At 41.3% G+C, this 19315-nt stretch overlaps 1 pseudogene; it reads left to right on the forward strand.

The window, feature by feature from the left end:
* The first annotated feature begins 3296 nt into the window (after positions 1-3296).
* Positions 3297-5067, forward strand: LOC103678763 (annotated as a pseudogene).
* The last annotated feature ends 14248 nt before the right edge of the window (positions 5068-19315 follow it).

Raw genomic sequence — 19315 nt, forward strand, 5'->3', positions numbered from 1 at the left:
AAGCAGGAAAAAGAAAACAGAATAAAGAGGAAACAAAAAATAAAATGGCAGGCTTAGTAACATATCAATATTTACATATCAATTGTTACATTAAATGTAAATGACTTTAATGTACTAATTAAAAGACTAAGATTGGCAGAGTGGGCTTAAAAATCTGACCTGACTATATGCTATCTACAAGAAACTCACTGCAAATGTAATGATATTGGCAGGTTGAAAGTAAAATAAAAGAAAGCTATATATCATGCAAATAGTAATGAAGGAAAGCAGAAGTAGACTTCAGGGCAAAGAAAATTACCAGAAATGGGGAAGGACATTATATAAGGATAAAAGGGCCCATCCACCAAGAAGACAGCAATTCTAAACGTGTATACCCAAAACAGAAGTGCTGCAAGGTATGTAAGACAAAAACTGAAAAGAGAAAGAGACAAATCTTCAATTACAGTTGGAGACTTTAACACCCCTCTCTCAGCAATTTATAGAGCTAGACAGAAAATAAGATACAAAAGAACTCAACAACACATTCAACCAACAAGATCTAATCAATATTTATGGAACACTCTAACCAATAATGGCAGAATACACATTTTTTTCAAGGGCTCATGGAATATATACCAAGAAAGATCATGTCGTGGGCTATAAAATAAACCTCAAAACTTTAAAAGAATTAATATCTTACAAGTGTACTCTACAACCACAATGGAATCAAACTAAAGTTCAATAACAGAAAGATAAAGGAAAAATATTAAAATACTTGGAAACTAAATAACATATTTCCAAATAATCCTTAGGTCAAAGAGGAAATTTCAAGAAAAAATAAAAAAGTTAATTGGACTGAATGAAAATAAAAACACAAACTATCAAAATGTATGGGGCACAGCTAGAACAGTATTTAGAGGAAACTTTATAGCGCTAAGAGTAACAACCTAAAATCAGTAACCTAGGCTCCCAACCCAAGAACCAAAACAAGAAAAGCAAAATAATTCCAAAGAAAGTGGAACGAAGGACATAATAAAGATAAGAGCAGAAATCAATGACGCTGAAATCAGTAAAACATTAAAGAAAAATCTATGAAACAAACAGCTGTTTCTTTGAATAGATGGATAAAATTGATAAACTTCTAACAAGACTGAGAAGGAAAAAAAAGAGAATACACAAGCTACCAATATCAGGAATTAAATAGCGGATATCATTATAGACCATGCAAACATCAAAAGAAAAGTAAAGCAACACCATGAACAACTCTACACACATACATAATAATAGACGAAATGGCACACTTTCTCAAGAAACACAAATTACCACAATTCACCCAACACAAGTAATTTGAATAACCTTGTAATTGTTGAGAAAATTGAATTCATAATTTTAAAACTATTTTAAAAAAAGAAACATCCAGGCCCAGAGGGTTTCACTGGAGAATCCTACCAAATGTTTACAGAAGAATTAACACCAATTGTACACAATCTCTTCTAGAAAATAGGATACACTTTCTAATTTGTTTTATGAAGCTAGTATTACCCTAATGCCAAATCCATACAAAAACAATACAAAAAAATAAAACTAACAACCTATATCCCTTATGAGAACAGATGCAAAAACCCTTAACATAATATTAGCAAATAGAATTCAAGTCTAGTAAAATATTGATACATCATGATTAAGTGGGATTTTTTTCCAGGGATGCAAAGCTGGTTCGATATTCAAAAATCTATGTAATCCACCACATTAGCAAGTTAAAGAAGGTAAATCATATGATCAATCAGTGCAGAAAAAGCATTGGACAATATCTAATACCCATTCATGATTTTTTTTTAATCTCAGAAAACTAAGAATAGAGGAAAATATCTTCAAATTGATAAAGGTCATATTCAAAACAAACTATAGCTAACATCACATTTACTGGGAAAAAATTGGAATGTATTCCCCCTCAGATCAGTAATGAGATGAGGATGTCTGCTCTCACCACTCTTATTCAACATAATGCTGTAAGTTCTAACCAGTGCAATAAGGCAGGAAAAGGCATACCTATCAAAAGGGAAGAAATAAAACTATCCCTATTTGCAGGTTACATGATTACCTACATAGAAAAACACAAGGAATTAAAAAAGAAGAAGAAAGAAAAAACCCTCTAAGAACTAATAGGTGAATTCAACGTCATAGGAAAATCACAGAAAAATCTGAAAAATCACAATTGTGGTTCTATATACTAAAAATAAACACATGGACACCAAATTTAAAAATACAATACCATTTAAAATCTCTCAAAAAAATTAAATGCTTAGGTATAAATCTAATGAAACATACGGGATTTATATACTTAAAAATACACAATACTAAATAAGAGAAATCAAAGAAGTCTAAATAAATGGAGAGGCATTATTTATGGATTGGAAGACTCAATCCATAATCCATTGGTAAAGATGTCAACTCTCCCAAGGTTGATATATGGTTTAATGTAATTCCTACCAAAATCCCAGCAATATTTTTTGCAGATATAAACCAGATTATAAAATTTACATAGAAAAGCAAAAGAACTAGAATTATTAGAACTATTTTTGAAAAAGGAAGAAATTGGGAGGAATCAGTCTACCCAATTTCAAGACTATTATATAGCTACAATAATCAAGACCATGTACTCTTCTACAGAAAGAGATTTAGTGGCATTGTCCTAGATAGGGTGGAGGAAAGAAGAAAGATCACACACACGATATTCTACTTGACCTTGGCCAAAAGTCTGAAATGTTCTAAATGCAGAATCCTTGGAGGTGTTTCAACAGTGATATATATTCAGTGAGTCTATATAACATTGTGTACCTGAATGAAAAACAAAGCATCAAGTCTCTCATTCGTCTTTGAAACTGAAGGACAAATATCTGAATTTTTCATTTGCTCTTAAATTGTTCATTAAGTTTGCTTTAAGGAAAAAAAAAAAAAAGCATGAAATTCCATAGAAAGAAAAAGCTAGTTGTTCTGCAAATATCCAGATGGATGAGTGTGCTGATTTCAATACAGAAGACAAATATAAATGTATGTTGTGGGGAATTAGAAACTTAGATTTACTGCATGTAAATTAGATTTCTACCTCTAATAAGATAGTAAGGCACATATTAAGGGAAAAACTGTAAAGAAATTACACTGGTTATATTTTATAGGGTATTTTTTCTAACAACACTGACAAAGATTTGCAGCTAAAGAAAATGCAAAAGTGCATTTATGTTACGTCACTACAAGTCTGAAGGTGAAAAGAGCTGATGGAAGGCCAGTCTGTCTGTCCTTGGTGGTTATAAGAAACTAGAATGAACTGAAGTATGCCTGTGGAGGTTGAGGAATCAGAACCACACCCAAGTCCGTTAACCTATCCCAGACTATTCCCTGGAAGAGGAATCAGAATCACCTGCTCCAAATCTAAGGAACATGGCACCCAACAGCTTGTCAGTGCCCAAAACCCCTCACTGTTCCTCAGGAGAGTTTTCTCAGGCTCGCCCATTCCTGAGACTTTCAAATCACCTAGGGCCTGTGACCCAGCAGGTCACCTGCCTGCGCTCTAAAATCCTGGAGCTTCTGGAGGAGACACCCAGACCCCGGCAAAGATTTTCCCTCGGGCTCCTCAGCAGCCAGGGAGCATGAGCCTGAGTCTGTGATTAGAGTCCTCCTCAGGAGCAACAGGGGTTTTTTATGGAAAAAGGGAATCAATGGCTGGGATCTCAGCTTTCAGCACCTTCTCCTGACACTGGCCATGACTCAGACATATCAGACCAAAGTTTACCTAATGCCTCAGCGGACTCCTCGGGCAGCAGCCAAGGGACAGTGCAACAGCCTGGACCCCACAGGAATCGAGCAGCTCCAGATCTGCCTACAACAGACACGGGGTATGATTTCCAGCCCCAGGACGTTCTAGCATCAGGCAGCTGGAAAGGCCCCTGGCCCCTGCCCCTCACCTCCATGTGAGCCCCAGGAACTACCCAGACCTCTCAGGTCCAGGGAGTTCCCTCAGTTTGAACCTCAGAGTTACCCAGCATGTGCACAGATGCTGCCTCCCAACCCTCCCTCACATGTTCAATGGAACTCTCATTACGATTGTCCCGGAGGTCCCTATCACCAGGTGCCATGTGGCCACAACCACCCTCAAGCAGCCTACCAGCAAGTGGCCCAGCTGACTGCGCAAGGGCAGCTCCTACCTGGAGCCAAGCATGGTATGCTAGTATACCTAGCATGAGGGGCTTACACCCTGTGCAGAAGGTCATCCTGAACTACACCAGCCCCTGGGACCAAGATGAGAGGCCCGGACAAAGAGGCCACTCCTCCCCAGGGTTCTCGAGGAACCTACTGTATAACCAGCCACCTAATCGAGCTGGAGTTCCTGAGGAATCCTTGGAGTGTCCTGCAGAGTTGGGACCACCAAGTCCCCAGGCTCTATCCCCAGCTGCTGTCCCTAGACCCCTAGTAAACTTCCAACCAGAGGAACTCTGAAAACTAGCAATTTGCCAGATTTATGGAAAGTCTTCATCACTTATTCTATGGACGCAGCCATGGAGCTGGTGAAACTCGTGAACTTTTTGTTGGCAAATGGCTTCCAAACTGCAGTTGACATACTTAAGGCTAGCATCTGAGGCACTGATATCATTAAGTGCCTGGAACTCTACCTTAGAGATAAGACAGTGATGATAATTGTAGCAATCAGCCCCAAATGCAAACAGGATGTGGAAGGAGCAGAGTAGCAGCCAGGCGAGGATGAGCATGGCTTACATACTAAGTACATTCATCGAATGATGCAGATTGAGTTCATAAAACAACGCAGCATGAATTTCAGATTCATCCCTGTGCTCTTCCCAAATGCTAAGAAGGAGAATGTGCCCACCCGGCTTCAGAACACTCACGTCTACAGCTGACCCAAGAAGAACAACATCCTGAGGCGGCTGCTCAGAGAGGAAGAGTACACGGCCCCTCCCCAGGGGCGTCTGCCCGCCCTTCATGTGGTGCCCCTGTGACCCCCTCTGTCCCCAGGCCCCTGGGGCCCTGCCACATGTGGGGCCCTGTTCCGACACGCACTCTTCCAGCAGTGACTGTCCGTTTGCAGTCCCCGCTCAGAGGGCTCCTCCCCACAGAAGACCTGTCCTGCAGAGCTCTCTTCCTGCAGAGACCTTCACAGACCCTGTCTTTCAAACAGAGGCCTTAGCGGCTCTGTACTCCCTACTTCCGATACCCGCAGCATGTTGCTCCGAACAGTCTGAGGTGTCTGATGTGGGGCCTCTCCCTGCTTAGCAAGTAGGTAACATACATGATGTTGCAATAAATGTGAAAGACCACAAACACCCTCCTGTTGCTTAAAGCTACTTTTAGGAGTTAGCTTGGTGTCCTCAGACCAAGCTGATTCATGTACAAATAATAAAACGTTTACTCTTTTGTTTAAAAAAAAAAAAGCTTATAGAAATGTGTCTTTCAAAAATAGCCATCATCTTCCTAAACAAGCATGATTGAATAAACCTAGTGACAGACAGTCTGGCCTCCCTATTGCAGTGTTATACAAAGACCGTAAGTATGGGGAAGGCCGAGAAATGGGTCACCTGCTCGTGCAGATTGCTGTGGACATGCTAAACAAGCCATCAAAGTAATCAGTAGCACCTGGGTTTGGTAACGCTCAGACTGCTGGGCTCCACCTGCAGAGTATCTGATTCCTAGGTCTGGAGTAGAGCCTGAGAGTCTGCATTTCTAACAAGTTCCCAGATGCTGCTGGCCGAGGGACCACACTTGCAGAGCCACTATTTAGAGGAATTTACACACCTGTATGGCACTTAGGGAAATTATAACAAGAAAAAGTTTCTCTGGAGATGTGCTGGTATGCTTCCCTTTATCAGATACAATGTGTTTCCCTTTCTTCTAGGAATCCCAGAACGATATTTTTAAGATCAATTATATTAAAATATCAATTGAAGTTTGAGGTACATCTATATTCCTGTCCCTCAGTGGCTTCTCTTTTTATTGAAAAATACTTCTGTTTCTTTTAAAAGGAACACAGGGTAGAACGAATGAATGAAAATGAATGAGCGAACTCTCATTGCACTTTATTTCTGGGCTGGAAAAATATGACTTGGAAGTCAGCAGTACTCAACTATAAGCCTTAAAATTTGACATTACCTTCATAAAACTCCAGCTGCCAAGCAACTATTCCCCTCTGATAAGCTAGAGGAAGGGCCAATGAAAGTAGTTCCAGGCGTCCACGTGGGCTTTGATTTGGAGCCGGTTCAGCCTGCCAATCCCACACAGCTGGCTTGCAAGGATGAGGCAGACGGTGCATTAAGGCATAGACAGCATAGCTCTGGACCAGTACTTAGCTCGTGAGCCACAGAGCCAGGTACCCACTGACTGCGTCTTATTGCTCTGGCTGCTGCAAGGTTCTATTCAAAACCAGCTTTTGAATTCTCCATTGAGACATTTTCTCTGGGCCTAGTCTACTGCAGACAGCCACAGCAAGAACAGCCTCGAGTGAGAGTCAAGCAAGCCCGTCAGTCATTCCCCAGGAACCAGTCACAGCTTTGGCAAGGATCCTACCACCTGCCAGGGACTTCATCAACCTCTGTTCCCAGATTCATGGTCCCTTCAGCAACACCACTTTTCCTCATGTTCACACAAAACACATGTGCACACAAATGCATATACACACAGACATAAACGCTCTTTCTAGGGATGCTTTCCAAACTGCTAGGCATAAGGTTTTAGAATGTCATTTATAACAGGAGTTGATAACCACATGCACAAACTAATTTGGAAAATAAAAAGACTGAATTCTGATATATGTTTTCTCTAATCATAATCAGGCTATTCTGGCTAATTATTAACTTGCTATCAGCTGAATTCAACCTTTAGTTTTCAAAGTGTTCCTTGTCAACTGATTTTAACCAGGTTTTTCTTTACCTGGAGTTGGCTGGGTGTAGACTCAGGCAGAGCAGCCAAACCGACAGGGGAAGGGATCGGGTGTGTGTTACCTGAAGGCAGGAGGATCTTGGAATAGTCCAGGCTCCTGATAACAACAGCTAATCATTAGTCAGCACCTCCCATGTGCCCGGTTTTTTCGCTTGCATTTAACCCTTACCAACAGCACTCCAAGATGTCTATCACCATCCCCAACTACAGGTTCTGAAGCAGAGGGACTAAATGACAGAACCAGATTCAACCCTTTCAACTCCAGAAATCACCCTTCTGTTACACATGGCTGGTTTCCTTCCAAGCTCATCACAAACCTCATTTTCTCAGGGTCCTATGACCTTCTAATCATGGTGCCGCCAACTACATCAAATTCCAAAGCTATTTTGAAAGATTAAAAAAAAGGTAATGAAAACAGATTACATGTATATTGGCTTCTGAACTAATTCTTACTAAAATTAAAAGATGCATTTGTGTCCAGATAATGCTGTGTTTTGTTTTTTCCTTCTTACCTCGGCTCCTCATCTCCTAGCAGCTAGAACTTATGAAGGCATTTAAATGCACAAGTACATACTCATGAGGACACACCGACAGACTGCTAAATTTGCCTGTCTAGCATCTACCCTCAATTTTATCCTTGAACAGGGCTAGTCCTACCAATCCACTAAGTATTAACAGCCATGGGGATTTGTTCAGGGACAGGTTCCTAATTCGAGTTGGCCTAATACTCATTCCCAGGATTTTTTCCAAAGCAACCAAGAAGACACTCTATGTCCACAGGCTATAAACCTAGAGAGGAGCCTGCCTTAAGAACATGTGGAGAAGGATAGTGCAAAGACATGGAGAGACAGCCCTGATAACACTGTCCAAGGCCCTGAAGCCATCATGCCTCACACTAACTATCCCTGGGCTTTGCCATTACATGAGATGACACAATGCTATTTGGTCTTAAACCAAACAGACGGTTTTCCGTCACTTACAATTGAATGAACCCTGATGGGGCGTTTATTTATAAGCCCCAGGTCTTAGCAGACAGCACCCACCACCGGGGTCTGGTCCCTGCTTCCCTGTGTGTTTGCTTTAGTTGGGTTCTTTCAGTTCAAAGAATTCAAACAGGTTTGAGTCAGAGGAGGAACACTGTAAGGCTATCTGTGGAGTGCTGAGGAGGAGGAAAGGACCTGAACTCCGGGAACAAAGATTCTGGTCAAATCAGTTTCAACCCATGGGAAAAGAGGAACTGTAGAAGTGAGTGATTTCCACTTTGCTGCTCTGCCCTAAGAGGAGTCAGTTATTGTCAGGTATCTTCTTTCGCTGGGGTTTGTCTGCTGAAGTCACCCCACTGCTTATTCTTTCAGCCTGCCATTTCTTTGCCTTGAGTCCCTGCTCCCCATAACTTTGGCCACAATCCCTCCTGACTACCAGTTTTCCTGAAGGCTTCTCTTCACACGACACTTAAACTTCAACTCTAGCCCCTCAAAGCCTCTTCTCTTGGCATTTCCTAGGCCACAATCCTGAAAAAGAGAAAATCGGATTGACCCAGCTCCTCTTTAGGTGCAGGGCAACCTCGTAGGCTGCTGACCAGCCTACAAAGTGGCTGCCCTTTTGGGTCAGTAAGCACTTCTAATTCAATCAGCTTTGGACAGGGGTAAAATCTGTTGCCTTTTTTTTTTTTTGAAAGATTTTATTTATTTATTTATTTATTTATTTATTTATTTGAGAGAGAGAGAGAGAAAGAGAGAGCAGCAGGCAGAGGGAGAAACAGGCTTTCTGCTGAGCAGAGAGCCCCATGTGGGCTGGATCCCAGGACCCTGGGATCATGAACTGAGCTGAAGGCAGACACTTAACCAACTGAGCCACCCACGTGCCCCTGTTGCTTTTATTAAAAGGAACTGTGAGCAAGATAAGTACCATGACTGACTTCCCTAAGGTACCCTCTCCTTCCCCAACTCTGCCAATGTGTGCTTTTCTTTCTACCTACAATACCTTTTCTTCCCTCTCCCTATTCTGGTGAAAAAGTCATCTCGTGCCCTTCAACAGACGAATAGATAAAGAAAATGTGGTCCATATATACAATGGAATATTACTCAGCCATCAGAAAGAACGACTACCCAACATTTGCAGCAACATGGACGGGACTGGAGGAGATTATGCTAAGTGAAATAAGTCAAGCAGAGAAAGACAATCATCATATGGTTTCACTCATTTGTGGAACATAAGGAATAGCAGGGAGATCGGTAGGAGAAGGAAGGGAATAATGAAGGGGGGGTAAACAGAAGGGGGAATGAACCACAAGAGACTATCGACTCTGGGAAACAAACTGAGGGTTTCAGAGGGGAGGGGGGTGGGGGGATGGGCTAGCCCGGTGATGGGTATTAAAGAGGGCACGTATTGCATGGAGCACTGGGTGTTATATGCAAACAATGAATCATGGAACACTACATCAAAAACTAATAATGTACTGTATGGTGACTAACTTAATAAAAAATTAAAAAAAAAATTGGGAGAAAGGAAAAAAAAAAAAAAGGTCATCTCAATCACCCCTTCCAAGAAGACGCCGTGTTAGGTTCTCCCTGCACAATGCTACTTCCATCATAGTACCAATCGTGTGCTAATGTCATTGTACAGATAACAGGATAATGATTTAACATTGTAATTTTGATATCATTTTCTCTAGGATTACCTGATATCTCAAGGCTCCCCTCTCTTTGAGGAGCTAGACTTTGGGAACATAGGAAAACATAAATAATGTATTCTTGGCTTTTGTGCTTCAAAAATCCATTTAAGGCTCATAAATCTGGGTTTCATATACTGAGAAAGAAAAAAGCAACCCCTGACATTTGGGAGCTGGCTTAATACTATCAGCCGGGCCTTGGTTTTGCTAGGAGCTGGCCCAGCATCCACAGATAGGTCTGGGTAGTCTCCTGTAAATCATAAAAAGTTTCACAGAAGGTTAGTATGAGACAAGGCTACTATGAAACCATAATGGATCAAGACAAAAACAAGACTAGTCCATAAGCATGTCTGGACACAGTCAAAACACAAACCTTTCCAAGCCACAAAAATACACAACTTCCCCCTCCCCCAGATAATATGAATGACTACTGCTTCTTTACCAATTATAGCTTTAGCTTCTGTCTAATCTTCCCTCCTGCTAGATAAAATGTATTAAGATACCCAATCATAGAATTACCCTACTTCCTGACAGCATCCAATCCAGAGCAAAACCCCATTTTCCTAAACCCTTTCAAAATCTCTTAACAGAAGCCCAAATTCTATATTAAGTCCTTTCTAACACCCTCTTACAAACAACACCTTGATTCTTTATGGTATGTGTTCTCCCTCACTTCACCAAATAATAAGCCAAATTTGTTCTACTGCAAGTATGTTCCTGCTGGTCTTGGCTGGAGGGCACTGACATTCTAAGCTCTGAAGAAGTCAAGTCATAGTTTATGCCATAAATTAAAAGATTTGAAAGAATGTATGTGGTCAAAGATAATTCAAAGACAGTTTTTTCCCAATCCCCAGTCATAGTAGACTACATTAATATTCTATAATCTGGGGACCTGAGTCAAAGGGGAGAGAAGATCAAAGGAAAACACACTATCATGCTACTGAAAAATAAGTAAACTCTATGAGAATGTTGAGACATCAAAAACCAGTACTGCAATCACTAAGTAGGAAGGGAGAAACGTGGATCCTGGTGGGTCCTTGAGAGGGATACCCATGCCATTCGCTCTCCCACCTCTCCCCACCTACCTCCACCAACCCCCATACACACCAAGCCAAGTCTTTTGGAGGCAGTGTGCATAACAGAATTGCCAGACCAATCCGGAGATCCAAGAGTAAGAAGGAGGAGCTATGCTCAGTTCCCAGGTAAAATCCAGTAACTGGAAAAAAATATGGAATTTCCCAAAGCTCAGCATCAGGGCTCTCTGAACCCAGCCATTTAGGGATTTTTATGTAGATTTCATTATATAGGTGACTGATAAAATTATTGACCATTAGTGATTGAACTCAATCACCAGCCTAGAGGTCTAGGTACAACAGTGAACCTGAAAATTCCAAGCTTCTAATCAAAGTTTGGTCTTTCCTGACAGATATGGAACTTTTTAATCACAGATATCCCTAGGCCCACCATAGGATGGGAGCAGCCCCCATCCTAAAAGATATCTAAGGACCTGCCAACAGTTGCATTATTAGCCTAAATTCAGGTGTAGTTGAAAAGGGCTTATTGCAATTAACAAAAGATGCTCCTATCACTTTTATCTCTCAGGAAATTCCAAGGAGCACTGTGCCAAGAACCAGGGACAAAGATAAAATATATATTTTTTATTATACCATACCAGCACAGCACATGGAACAGCCAACTGTCTGCAGATAACCAAGACTATTGTGAGAACAGCTAAGACCCAGATTTGAAAAGGTCTTGTGGTTAGGATAAAGAATTACAGCTGCCATCTACGTGGACCAGCCCTTACGGACCAGATAGAAATGAGATGAGATGCTCAGCAGTTGCAGGGTGGAAGATAATATTATTTTCTCCCCAGCCTAGGCATTCTGATGCCCCCCAGAACTCAATTCAACCCCATGGAAGGAGACAGGCCAGGAAATCCTGAAGTGACCAAGATTACTTACATTGACCAAAATAAAGTGTTATTTGCTGTTAGAATAAAAGTTCAAAATAGAAATTAAGTTCTGTTCTGAAAAAATTAAAACAGTTTCACCTCTGGGCACCTGAGCGTGTTAATGAGATCAACTCACTACTTTATTATCACTGCTCCCTCACTAAACTCTAAGTCCTTGGAACATTAGAACCCCATATTATTTGTAATGAACCACCAGTACCTATCACAGGCAGGGTTTGCATTTGCCCTGGATCAGCCATTAACCAGCTGTATACTCTTAGGAAAACTGTTTAATTGCTTTGAGATCCCATTTCCTCACCTTAAAATTAGGGGAATCTACTGGCAAAAATAAAGCACATGTTTTCACCAATTATAGCAAAGACCAGTATTACATTGATAATAAGTATGAATTGTAGAATATTTTAAGAAAATGTGTTTTTCTATTTTATAGCTATATACTAATCAGAACTGGGTTAACTAGATTCAACTACTCCTTTAATCCAAGGGATTCAGAGTAGTCCTTAGGGAACCTAATTTAATGACTAGATAAGGCAAATTTGTAATTAGCGTATCAACTGCTTATATGGAATTAAGTCTTTCCAAAGTGCTTGAAGGTACTCGAAACAGTTTATCTTAAGTAGACCAACTGTTCCCAAACCTGGCTCATCATCAGAATCATATATGGAACTTTTTAATCACAGATATCCCTAGGCCCACCATGGAGATTTTGATTTCTGTGGGTCCTGGTGGGTTCTGGAATCTTCACATTTAAAAAGTTTCCCAGGAAATTCCAGTGATCAGCCAGGCATAAGAATTACTGTTTAAAAAAAAAATTAGACAATGGAAACTCCAACCATATTTGAATTAGTATAGATTTCATATTAATTTCTTTTTTATTTTATATTAGAACATGTTTCTTTTTTTCATTTTTTCAATTGGTACACTATTAGTGAATGCTATGTCTGGGAGTTGTTTCAAAATAAGTTGGAGAGTTGAGAAATGGGCTGGGGGGATAGATAAACTGAAACAATATGGGCCATGAGTTGATAATTGTTGAAACTGGGGCATAATACAGGTATTTTGTTTTGTTTTTATTCTACTTTTGTATATATTTGGAACATTCCATGACAAAAAGTTGTTACAAATAAAACTGAGGTATAGGAATGAGTAAAGCCTCCTGCTTCCCTTCTCATAATCTCATTCCCCAATAGTAACTATTATAAGCTGCTGTGTATCCTTCTAGATATTTTTGGTGTGTGCTCTATATGAATCTCCATTTTTAAAATTCCTCTTATATGCCAACCTTATGCCAGATGTTGTAATGAAACCGGTCTGGGAGATGTGCCTGGAAACTTTGCACAGGGAAATCACTGCAATCCCCTCACCAGCCTTCCTCCTATTTCTCTCGCTCCCACCATCTCCTGCTTCTCCCATGGCAAAGAGGGCGGCCCTTTAAATCCCAATCCACCTGCCTGGAAGCAATTACTGCTTTTTTTTTTCACAGCCCACAGAACTGTATCTTCTCTAATTCTCCCCTCCTTGGGACCTATAAGATGGATGGATGGATGGATGGATGGATGGATGGATGGATGGATGGGTAGACAGACAGACAGATAGAGTGAAATGAGAGAGAAAGAAGCTTCCAAATACTTGGATCATTACCTGAAATTCTCCTTTACAATCCAGACATATTTTGGCTCCACGTATTCACAGGCAGAGAAACATACAATTCTATGTGCACATCCTAGCATGAGTGTACATACATACACACACACACACACACACACATACACAAACACACATATAAATCTCTTTTGACCCTATCGTGTACATACTTTGAAAAGTTTGTTAGAAGAACCAGCCTGGTAATAATTCACTGCACCTCATGTATAATAAGCAGAAATGCACCGGCCTTTATGATGAATTGCCAGGGTAACACAGGGACATCTTGTTTGCATTTCAATGCACCAAGTGTCAGATTCTTATTTCATTACTCGCCGGCACATTAGTGGACGGTTTTTAATTTCTTTTTTTTTTTTTCCCCTTTAGCAAAGCTCCGTGGAGACCTCTCGCTTTTGCCACTTGCATCAGGAGCAAGTTTGCATTATTTTTAAATGCTATAGTGTCTGGGTCTCACTCGAAATGTTGCTGAATTAACAAAATAAATAACAGCATACTACCAGCAGTTCTATCTGGCTTTCTTTTTAACACAAAATTTCTCATGCTTTTATTGAACTCATTCTATAAAAGGGGGTTGGAAGATTTGTGGCATCGTCTTTGTATTTGAAAGTGGAAGGTATTGTTTTTAGTAATGTTTCATTTTTTTTTACTTTTACCCAGGTCCACACTGTTCCTTATATGAAACAACCTGAGAAGCTACAAGAAGCTATTCTCAGAAAAAAATGTGGTTCTGAATTACCTTGTAATCTGCTGGGAGCTGCTGGCTGCTCAGACCCACCATGAAGTCCCCTGACCTGCCCCACACTCGGATGCCATATAGACTGAGGCAGTTTTGTTTTGTTTTGTTTTCCAAAATTCTCCAAAAAAATGTGAAGTGAATTTTCTTCCTAATATTTTCCCATGTACATAATGAGACTTAATGGAATGTTCTTTAGAGCAGTGATTTTCAAGCTTTAGGGGCATCAGAGTCACCTGGAGGGCTGCTAAACTACACTTGGTTGGGCCCCAGCCCCAGAGTTTCTGATTCAGTAAGGTCTGGGATAAAGTCTGAGAATTTGCATTTCTAACAAGATCCCGGTTGATGCTGATGCTACTGATCAGGAAATACACTTTGAGAACCACTCTAAGGTTAAAAGCCCAGCTCTATCATTGACCTTCTGAGTGGTCTTGGGAAAGTTACTTCACCTCTCTGAGATTTAAGAGTCCTCACCAATAAAATGGAGATGGTAATGGCACTTTCCTCTAAAGCAACTGTTAGAGAAAATGAACCAATAAACACAAAAAAGCACCAAGAACAATGCCAGGCACATAATAAGTCCTCAAACAAATATGAATTATTTTCCCTTCCTCTTCTTCTCCTCATGGAAGGGAAATGAGAGGTCCTATAGTCCAATTCTCCACACAGTGCAGGAGTCCCTCCCCCAACTGGCCTGCTATAATCACTCAGATCGTATCTGGTCACCTGAAAGGATCTTCTGTGGGGATATAGGGATCTCCCTACTTCAGGGAAACCCTCTGCTTTGTGGCCAGCTCTCATTAGCAGAGTTATGCTAAAAGGTGAAATCTATCTCTCTGAAATTACATGCTCCTACCCTCCTGAATCACAGAGAATAAATCTTGCCTATAATCTTGAAATTTTTAATTCAGGACATCCTACGAGTTTATCAATCCAATAAGTAGGCTTCAAACAGGAGCAGATCCTAAACTACTTGGTACACTGTGTTGTGTTTATTAGTGACTTCAATGATGGGTTCATTCGCATATTCATTCTCCCACTAGGCAAAGTATGTGAGGGGAGCTCTGCTAAAGAAAAGCCTGGCAAAATGGACGGAAGCTGGACTGTGCCACTCAGGTAGGCCAGACTAAGAGGTCTAAGCTTTATTCTTGGGTGGTGGGAAGCCCATGACTAGTTTCAAACCAGAGACAGAAATAGTCAGATTTGTATTTTATAAGATCACACTGATAAGAGTTTGAAGAATATATATTTTGTGGTGAGACTGGAGCTGAGAAGACTAGTTAGAAGGTTATAGAGAAGAATGAACAAGAGAAACGTCAAAATGATAGAAAGAACAGGACTTGGTCATCAGTTGCATGTGGAGGATAGAGGAAAGGGGATGTCTGGGATGATGTCCGAGGCCCTGCCAGCTGAACAAAGGGTTGACATTTACTGATAAAGGTAATAAAGAGTATCAGGTTTTCTAGGAAATATCCAGTCCAATTTGGTACATGTTAATTTTGAAATACTTCTAGAACATCCCGCAGGCAGCTGAATACATAGGTCTGAAATCTCAGGAGTACAATATGACCTGTAGATGTAGATGTGGGAGTCTAGGATTTATACATTATAGCTATTATAGAAGTAATTATAGAATTCTAAATACAGATACTAATTCTATAATTACAGGAATGAAAAAATACACTCAGGGTCAGAGAGGAAAGAAGAGGACCAGGACATAACTTTGGGGAACAGCAACATTAGAAAGGAAAGGAACCAAAAGGAATCCACCAAGGGCAGCCAAAGAGATGGAAGAAGATGCAGAAGAGAATAATAACATAGGAACCAAAGAAGAAAACCAAGAAGAGGGGTGTGGTCAAGAGTATCTGGTGCCATAGAGAGGACTTCGGGTAAATACTAAAAGAGGCCCATTGGATGTGGCAATCCAGAGAGGATCTTCATAAGCAAGTGTTTGTGGAGTAAATGTGGTGAAAACTAGGTAGTTGAGCTCATGTGAAGAAAAGAGGGAATGAGAAACTGGAGACTAGTAAGTATACTATCTTCAAAAAGCTTGGAAGGAATGGAGAGACACATAGATAGAATAGGTCAAGGAAGAATTTTTGTTTAAGATTTTATTTATTTATTTATTTAGAGAGAGATACCCAGATGTCCATCAACAGATGAATGGATAAGAAGATGTGGTATAGATACCATGGAATATTAGCCATCAAAAAAGAATGAAATCTTACCATTTGCAACGGCATAGATGGAACTAGAGGGTATTATGCTAAATGAAATAAGTCAGTCAGAGAAAGACAAATATCATATGATTTCACTCATGTGGAATTTAAGAAATGAAACAGATGAACATAGGAGAAGGGGGGAAAAATAAAATAAGACAATATCAGCAAGGGAGACAAACCATAAGAGACTCTTAACTATAGGAAACAAACTGAGCGTTGCTGGAGGGGAGGGGGGTGGGGAAGGGGGTAATTAGATGATGGGCATTAAGGAGGACACCTGATATAAATGAGCGCTGGGTGTTATATGCAATTGATGAATCACTAAACTCTACCTCTGAAACTAATAATATATGTTAATTAAGTGATTTTAAATTTTAAAAATTTTTATTTATTTATTTACAGAGAGAGAGCACCCATGAGCAGGGGGGAGGGGCAGCGGGAGAGGGGGAGAGAGAATCTCAAGCAGACTCTCTGCTGAGCGTGAAGCCAGACACAAGGCTAGATCTCATCACCCTGAGATCATGACCTGAGCTGAAATCAAGACTCAGACACTTAACCAACTGAGCCACCCAGGGGCTCCAGGAAGAATATTTTTAATATCAGAGAAAAACGAGCTCAATTTACTGTGAAGTGGAAAGCAGCAGCCATGGCCAATACTTCTTATGAGTTCATAAATGTGTTAATGGCTGAAACTTTGTGACTGACAGACATCAGTCACACCAAAGTCAAAAATAATATGATGATTTGGAGCAATGGAGAACTGAGCTTTGACGTGATGACCAAACTATGCTGACTTGGAGGAAAAACAAAAATACTATTAATTTTTAGGCTACTGCCTCTAAACTCAGAGTTTCCAGAATTCGTGTCTCTAGAAAATGTAGCCATGCCTCCTTAAGAATACTAACGTTCAAGCCTGGAGAAGGAAGCAGGAAGATGGCTCCCACATTAGGTGATAGGCATCTGCCCCATCACTTTACCACAAGCTATACCATGAAAGTAAAAGCCAGCTCTGGAGAGCAGCTTCTCTGCCAAGTTTTCACCCATGATCCTCTTCACATTTATTCTCTTGCTCTATCTCCCACTCTCATCCACCAGCAATCTTTCTCCCTGGCTCTAGTATGTGTCTCTTACCCTCCTCATTTTTGTTGACCCATTCAGACCCCATTTTTCACCTCCCCACTCCTACCTTTACTGTACCCCCAGTATTTAAAACATTCTTAAGTTCAGCAACCAAACCAACTCCAGGTAAAGGATTAACTCCTTGGCCTGTTACCTCCACACCACCAGAGCACACCACCAGTCAGACAAGGCACATCTCCCATCAGGAGGGGTGAGAGAGCTTACGGGTATATATTACCCTAACTACACTTCTACCCTTATATCCCCTACAGCTCAGCACAATGTCTTATACATGAGTCCTTGATAACTATTTATTAAATTGAAATTACCTGGTGGTCCTCTCCTTTACTGTATTTTCTTCCAATTCCCAAGGACAGAAGTGATTCACACTGTCCTAGGACTCTCTGGGCATCCATCTCATGAGCAAAGGCCATAACTAGACCTCTAGTAGAACAGACTTTCCTCCCAACAAAGTGGCATGCATAGCTCACTACTCTCCAACAGAGGAATTTTCATGTAGGTGCCCAAGGCCACTCGACTAGCATATGGCAGAACCAGGATTTGGACCTGGCTCATCTGGTCCCAAAGTCTGTTCTCTTCAAGACTTACAGACTGTGCTACCCTCATTTATCTACATGATATGGTACACAGAGGAGAATGTCCTGCCCCCAAAGATCTCCCATATTCAGTAGGCATTATGCCCTGTCCCTGAAGAAGCTTTCAGGACTATACTCATCAAGAGACCCCACTGATCAGCCTGGGCCTGGGACTAGGGTGAAATGAGTCTGACCCTGCATGTGCATGACCCCGTGAGTAAGTGCCTTCTTAAATTTCGCACCATAGAAGGCTCAGTCACCTCACCCTGGTCCTGGCCCTAGATTCTCTTAAGGATCTCCTTTTGATATCTTTCAAAAATACAATTTGAAGATATATAAAATTATCTCATTTCTGGAGTGACATCACCCACATCCCTCGTTTGTGTCCCCCCACCTCAACAACAACAATTTGGGATTCATCCACAGACAAAAGTGTCTTTATGGGAGCTGTCAGATCCAGCACGCATTTCCCAAGGGACCTGGGTACACATCCACCCATGCATCAGAAGACAGGCATAGAGACCTCTTTCCTGACTGTGTACCCCGCAATGACCCATAAACCAGCTCCAGTTGCTTTCAGCTGTGGTCTGGGAACCCCTGGAAAACAGTCTTCAACAATTACCCAGGGACGAAAGAGCCTTTGTGTAAGTCCAGGTTTCCAGTGAAGGCATTCCAGCATACCACTGGAGGAAAAAAATTCTAGTTTAAATGCACTGGAAAGGGTAAGAGGACCAGTTTGCTTTACCTGCATCCTTTCCCCAAGACAGCACAGTTCAGAGCCAAGAGACACCTCGGCCTACCATTTCTCCTGTGGAGAGAAATGAGAGCATGCGAGTGAACACCTGGCTTCCCTAGCCGTGCAGAATGATGCCAAGTAGGCCCATTCCTCTCTTACTTCATCCAGAGCCTTGAGTCATGAGCTTCATGAGTAAGGGGCCAGAAGATAGTAGGAAAGCAGCAGATAGGAATCCTGGAGAGCATTAAAGGGATGTGATCCTATCAACAGTGTTAAGTACTCCATCAAACCCACCCACAACTGCTGGAACACCAGGCCCACACATCCCCACAACTAGCACATGGGCATCCTCAGTGTTCTGTGAGCCTCACCCACACACACCCCACCCAGTGGCCAGCTCTCAAGGCATACTACCAATGGCAGGGAGAGCAAGCTTTGGCAGATGCCTAGTGAGTAGGCACAGAAAGGCAGCCCAAACCTACAGGCCAGGGAGGGTCCATAAACTTGAGATATCATGCCACCTTCAGTAAAACAAAAGGGAAGCTGACAGCACTCTATCATACAAGGTTAAGAATTCTGCCACAAGAGGGAGCAAGAAGCGTGGAGTAGGTGTATTCATAGAAGGTCTAAGAAAGCGGAATCCCTAGCAAGACTAATGAAAGGTATTCCTCTCCTGA

Source organism: Ursus maritimus, unplaced genomic scaffold (genome assembly GCF_017311325.1).
Source record: "Ursus maritimus isolate PB19 unplaced genomic scaffold, ASM1731132v1 scaffold_20, whole genome shotgun sequence".
Taxonomy (NCBI): domain Eukaryota; kingdom Metazoa; phylum Chordata; class Mammalia; order Carnivora; family Ursidae; genus Ursus; species Ursus maritimus.